Below are 7,043 nucleotides of genomic sequence, written 5' to 3' on the forward strand. Positions count from 1 at the left end.
TCAAATTGATGTGGTAATTTTGTGACCTTAAGAGCGAATGCTGTGACTCTTTTTTCCTCTCAAATATTAAGATAATAGATAGATTTTGTAAGTTCTCCTATTCATAGGCGGAGCTACAGGGTAGTCCGGATAGGTCCAAGACTACCCTATAATTTTAGGCTTTTTTGATAGTACCTCGCATTTCCAGCCAAGCCCAGTTGGTAGGAAAAGAAGGCCCGCTCAGGTGCTCGACACAAGCTCCACGCACGGTCCCCATCTCCCATCGGTCCCGATTGATCCCCATCCAGCCATCTACATCTCGGGGCCGAGGCACAAAGCTGTCGCGCGCCCACGCCAACCCCATGCACGTCAACCCCCTGTCGCGCCAATCCCCCGCCGCACTGAATTACGCGAACATAACTGATGCAGGTACATCATGAAGTATGCCGATGGATCCAACTCTAGGGTAATCTTGCGTACAAGATCATCAGGTACATCATGAAGTATGCCAATGGATCCAACTCTGGGGTAATCTTGCGTACAAGATTGTGACTGTTGGCCTATTTCCGCTCTTCAATTGATATATAGATTGAAGTGACTCACGTTGATCTAGGTAATTTTGCTAGAACATTACAACTCAACAGAAGGTCGGTTATCAACTTGTTTATTGATTTGAGTAATAATGCATATGATATATTTTCAATTTCTATTATTCTCTAATTGACATATCTTGCAATAGACGGAGATATTCAGTCTGATCCAATTGTACCGATGACTAACTTTGCATTTGTTGCACGTGATTCTATGTCTAGAAAATCTGCTCCAGTAAACCACCTTTCACCAAAACTGAAAGAGAAAAGCAACTATTCGGAGAAAGAGAAGAACGTCATAAGATGAGAAAAAGGAAGAGAGATGAACATAAGGGAGGGCTCAAAAATGGGATACATAAGCTTCGTGCTGGGGCTGAGAGGCTGAATGTGTTGCTTGTAGAGGGTCGTGTTTTCTCTGATTTGCTTATAGAGATAGGATCTTGCTGAGGGATACACGCTTGTAGAACGCTCTTATCTACCAACCTCAGCAATGAATCTTGCACGAACAAATATTTGGAGGTTTCTTGATGCACCGAGCATTTGAGCTTGTCTTTTCAACCGCATGTCCGCATATGCCTTTGTGGGGGCAAAGACCCTTGTTTTCTTAAAGTGGATCATGTCGACTTCTTAAACTGGTAAGTGACTACCATTTTTTGGGGTGGTTCCTAGTAATTCAAACTCTATCTAGTGTAAGTTGCAAGAAGTACCATTTCCTGTTTGCCTATGTAAGTTGGTATTAACAACCTCAAATTAGCATTTTAAGATTTTTTGTAAGCAAAAATAATGACACCGTGTATTGTTTGGCTATGTATTCAAGTCTAGTTCCAAAATAACAAATTCATTGTCCTATCATGTATCAACCATAGCTATAACCATGTTGCTCTGCTTACGCAGGTGGATGTAGGAGACTTTCTTCGATTCAAATCATGTGTCTTGTACACCCGGCTTGACAATCCAGAGCATCCTCTGGTCAGTGTGGAAGTTGTTGCTCATGTAACAAGGCTTGAGCTCTGGAAAAGCGAGGTAATCCCAATATCTCACAGCACTGATGGCATACATTGCTGATGCCACACTATTTTGAAAACACCAACTATGCTTCAAATATTTTTTTCCTCTTGAATTCTTGTTGTGAGTGTTACCTCAACACATTTGCTAACGGTGTTATCGAATAAACAGATCTCCAACACATTTCACGTCACCTTCATGGTCAGTAGTGATGGGTTGAAGAATGGCTTAAAGATTCGAAATGTTGTTCCCTCTACCGAAGAAGAGACACGACACATTTTAGAGCGCATGGATGCAGAAGGTTTATTTAATTAGTTCTTTTGCAAAATCAATTATTTTGACCAATATGGCACTTAATTTCACGTGGAGTTCTAGAGTAAGTATTGTGATCTTATATATTGATATAAGACTTTATTTCATATCTGAATTATTTATATTGTACTCATTACTGCAAAAATAGTCATCAGTGCCAGCTCAAAAATACCATCAATGATGATTTTTGAACCGGTACTGATAATGAGACTATCAGTGCCGGTTCATAACAAGTAACCGGCATTGATACTCAACTATCAATATCGGTTTATGGTACAAGCCAGTACTGATAGTCTTTGTATCAGTACCTGTTTTTTATCATGAGTCGGCACTGATGGATCCTCCCCCCTTATAGAATCTAGTTGTTACCGATAATAGCACAAATAATATCACATACAACAAGATAAATATGTATTCAAGTTTCACATGCGCATATAATTATTTCAGCACACATAATATCACATACATACACAACTCATTTACATCTTATCTCATTCATACATAAGTAACCATGTTATTTCACATATCATTGTGTCGGAGGATGAACTCCTGTCGCAGGGATCCCGAGAGACCCCCTTTTTAGAGATTCGGCCGGGGGGATGATCCTGAGCGAGCTTGTTTGGGAAATAAGCGGGAAACGGAAATAAATGCGGTGGCTGGTGGGAGATGATCGTCCTAGTGCGAGAAAGATGGGTGCACCGGGGTTTAGACAGGTTCGGGCCGCACGGGGGCGTAACACGCTACTCCTGTGTGAGTGCTATATCTATCCTCGAAGAGAATTCTTCAAGGATGTATCTGGTTACAAGAGAGAGCAGCTTACAGAGAGCTTGAGGCTCTCGTGTTCTAGCTTGGCTTGAATGGGTTCGAGCGTCTGCGTCCTCTTTCTTTTTCCACACCCTTTTACGTGTTCTCCATCCTTTCCTTTTATAGGCGCGCCGACCTCGACATATCCTGAATGGGAAAGAGGGGGTGCGAGTGCCAAGGTGCCACGGAGAAAGACGTCATCATTCCGTCTTGGCGAAGTGACAGGGGCGGTGGAAAAATGCGGCGCGCATCCGACCACCCGCCACTGTGGAAGCCCTCGGGTGCCATAAAGGGGACCCACCGGGCAGCCTCAGAGGTGCCCAGTGCGCCCACCCTGTCTTGTCTTTCTGCCAGGGCAGGGTAGCAGGCGGAGCGCTTCGATTCTGGCAACGTTATCCCGAGGCACCCGGATGAAACGGGACGGGACCCGTGCATTTAATGGACCCACGCCCCCCTGCCAGGGCATGGCAGGGTCTGACACTGGGGCGTGGGCAGCTGAGAATGTCAGGATGTCAGGATGTCAGACCGCGCGTGCCTATTAAATGCGGCATTGAGCCTTTGACTGGCTGACACCCCGATGATGGGACCCTTCGGGTCGTCGAATGATCTTGCGCGAACCTTCGGGGAACCGAGTCCTCGGGGGCCGCCACGCGCAGCCCCGAGCACTCTCTCCCGAGCACTTCGGTGGGACCTTCGGGGAACCGAGTCCTCAGGGGCTGCCATGTGCAGCCCCGAGCACTCTCTCCCGAGCACTTCGGTGAGACCTTCGCGGAACCAAGTCCTCGGGGGCTGCCACGTGCAGCCCTGAGCACTCTCTCCCGAGCACTTCGGTGGGACCTTCGGGGAACCGAGTCCTCGGGGGCTGCCACGTGCAGCCCCGAGTACTCTCTCCCGAGCACTTCGGCGCGACCTTCGGGGAACTGGGTCCTCGGGGGCTGCCACGTGCAGCCCCGAGCACTCTCTCCCGAGCACTTCGGTGCAACCTTCGGGGAACCGGGTCCTCGGGGGCTGCCACATGCAGCCCCGAGCACTTTCTCCCGAGCACTTCGGTGGGACCTTCGGGGAATCGAGTCCTCAGGGGCTACCACGTGCAGCCCCGAGCACTCTCTCCCGAGTACTTCCTTCCCGGTATTTGGACTCTGCGGATCATCGGGGAACCGGGGTGCTCGGGAACCTAGAGGCTACGGCCCCGAGCACCTTCCCCCGGGACTTAGTTTCTTCTTATCCTGCAGGGTGGACCTCGCGGGATGGTGATATGTGGCGGATGGCCGGCCCGGTCTTCGGGATTTAGGGACCCCTGGTTCCTAATACACCGACAGTAGCCCCTGGGTCCATTGGTAGGCGACGGGACGGAGACTGCGAAAGGGCCCTTCGTCGCGGCCGAGGCCGAGGCTGGCGCAGACACCATGTGGCAAGCTTTCAAGAGGTGGCCCTTGCGGACCCAGACCTCAAGTATGCCCCAACGGGAAAAAAATGGGTGGACGCGTGTCCACACAACTTCCGAAGGGTATGATGACCATACGGGCGGCACGCGCGGTCGCCGCGCAGATCGAGGAAAATACGCCTGGCAGCCGCTGACATCGCGCGATCGGCGGGAGATTCGCCTGGCAGTTACGTCGATCGAGGCGACGCTTCGCCAAGCGAAACGTTTGGGTGGCAGTTTTTGAACTTTGAGATATAAAAGGGGGAAAGGATCGGTCCGTCCCCCTCTTTACGCTTTCTCGCACTTGTGCTCTTGCTTTCTTTGCGCTCCGAAGCCCTTAGGAAATTCTCAGGCGACCGGAGCATTCTTTCTTCTCTCTCTTTTTCCACCACCAAAACACCTTCCATCCTTGCCGAGATGACGAGGGTTGGAGGAGGATGCGGGACAAGGCTTCGGTCAGCATCTTGCCGGAGTCTCGTCTGAGGAACGAGGAGGCGGCGGACAAAATCAGAAAACTGCTGGTGCCGGAGGGGCAAGAAGGTGCTGTGGCGGTGAGGCCGGCGAGCCTGACGCCGGCGACGACCGTCCCTGGGCGGATCGTCCTCTTCACTTCTTTTGTGGCGGCGGGGTTGGTGCCGCCGTTCTCCACCTTCTTCTTGCAAGTGTTGGAGACGTACGGCTTTCAGCTGGTGCACATAAGCCCCAACTCTATGGTGGCGCTGGTGACTTTAGCGCATTTCTGCGAAATGTTCGTGGGGTTGATGCCGTCGGAGACGCTGCTTCGCCATTTCTTCGTCCTTCGGCCGGTGGGGAAGAAGAGGGGGCACTCCACGGCGGACGTCGCGGGGTGCTGCAACCTTCGGCTCCGGGACGGTCTGGGGGATCATTACATTCCCCAGGTGCTGCGCAGCAAGTGGGAGGAGTGACGACGGGACTGGTTCTTCGTCGACGTCGACCCCCACGAGCGCCTCGAGCTGCCGGAGGCGGCGGCGGAACCTCGGCGATCGACGTGGGAGGCGCCGCCACCAGAAGACGCGAGGCTGAAGCCGGTGCTGGAGCGCATCCTGGAGCTGCGCGAGTCTGGGCTGACCTCCGTCATGGTGGTCGTGGACTTTCTGCGCCGTCGGCTGGCACCTTTGCGAGAGCGGGCCCGGCCGAGCTGGGTCTATACCGGGCCGGAGGACATCACCAGGACCCAGATCGGCGCGAGCTGGGATCTGGGGCAGGCGGAACTGCGGGGGATGACACGGGTGATCACCGGAACGGAGGACATGGGCCGAACGGAGCTCCTGTGGCTAGAGATGGCGCTTTGCGCCAACCCCAACCGGGTGGCCATTATGGCGGGGCTGCCGGAGTTCGATGCCCAGGGGCCTGTGGACCGGCCAAGAAGCCGGAGTCCCGAGGCCTCCGAACTCCTCGGGCTGGAGGAGCTACTTGGCGAGGAGGTCGCTGGCAGCTCGGTACGGGCTGGTGAAGGGGTCGCCGCAGGCAGCAGCCGCCGTGCCAGGGAGGAGGGCGCGACTGAAGTCGTCGAAGAGGTGGCGTCGGGAGATTGGGGAAAACGTCACCGGGCCCTGATCCTAGTGCCAAACTCTCCGCCGTCACCAACGGCAGCGGCAGCATTCCCGGTGCTGGAGCCACGCTTGGTGCGGATGGGGCCTGTGCCGGCGCCTGCGACCCACATGGCGGAAACCGGGACCCGCGCGGCGGCACCCGAGGCCCGCGCAGCGGTTCAGCCGAGCCCCCAGCGGAAGAGGCGGCGGGAGGAGTCCGGACCGACGGCGCCGGACCCGGACATCAGGCTCCCAGCGGCTAAATGGCGGTATCGGTGAGTCTCCTTTCTTGCTTCTCCATGGGCATTTCTGGCCCGAACTAAGCTTCGGCATTTTTCATTTGTCTCCCGTAGGCCGGCCACAGGCGCTACTGCGACGGAGAAAAAGCGGGCGCCGAGACCAGAGCTGAGCCCACCTGCCGTTGCGTCGGATCAGGCACCGGAACGGCGGAGGCGCCAATCGTCGTGGCGGCCAGCGGGAGAGAGACGGAGGCGGCGGCCGAGAGGAGGACGGAGCAAACGTCCGGATCCTTGGCGCCGGCGGAACCTACCCCGGGCGCGGAGAGCCCGGGGCGGATGACGGTGGAGGTGGAGCCCGAGAAGGCGAACTGAGTGGCCGAGAGGGCGAGGCTGACGCGGCGGCGACGGCCATGGCGACCAGGGCAGAGCAAAACGCGAAGCATGAGGCGGAACTGGCCGCCCGCGAACGCGCTTTATCCGAGATGGTGGCCAAGACGAAGCAGGATGCCGCCCCCGCAGCAGTTGGCGGTTCTTCCGGTCCGGTCGGGAACCAGGGACTCGAGGCGCAGCTGCGAGCCGCCAAGGAGAAGCTCGAGACCGCCTTTGTCTCGCGGGTCAACCTCGAGCATATGCTGGAAGACATACTCCGGCGGATGCGGCGGGCCGTAGAGAAGGGTGGTCTCGGACGGCTCGTTGAAGGCGAGAAGGGCGACGGCCCCGCACGACAAGTGTTGGGGCTGCAGTAGGTCTGCGAGCGCCTCGAGGCCCTGCCTTGGGCAGTCCAGGAACTCGCCGCCCGGGAGGGACGTGGCTTGGCACATGCAGTGGCCGAGCACGTTCTGGCCTGCTACCGAAGTAGGGACCCAAACTTCTCGCTGGAGCCGGCGCGGGAGGGAGTGGTCGAGGCTGAGGGAGAGGCCGCCCGGGTAGCGGTCCGGAGTACCGCCGCCGTGGTGGCGGCCGGCTTCAGGCGAGAGGTGCCGCCGCCGCCAGCCCCCGGGGACGACTCAGAGGATTCAGCCGACGCCTCTGCTGCTGACTAGATCTTTTGTAGTCTTTTTTTTTGTTGTCTTGATGAATGTAGATGTAGGAGTGAACCCTTAGAAAAAGCCTTGTATATATCCTGTGAATATTAATG

General features: G+C 55.2%; 1 pseudogene; it reads left to right on the forward strand.

The window, feature by feature from the left end:
* Window positions 1-341: 341 nt before the first annotated feature.
* LOC133890384 (acyl-coenzyme A thioesterase 2, chloroplastic-like) lies at window positions 342-1,889 on the forward strand (annotated as a pseudogene).
* Window positions 1,890-7,043: the final 5,154 nt, after the last annotated feature.

Source organism: Phragmites australis, chromosome 14 (genome assembly GCF_958298935.1).
Source record: "Phragmites australis chromosome 14, lpPhrAust1.1, whole genome shotgun sequence".
Classification (NCBI taxonomy): domain Eukaryota; kingdom Viridiplantae; phylum Streptophyta; class Magnoliopsida; order Poales; family Poaceae; genus Phragmites; species Phragmites australis.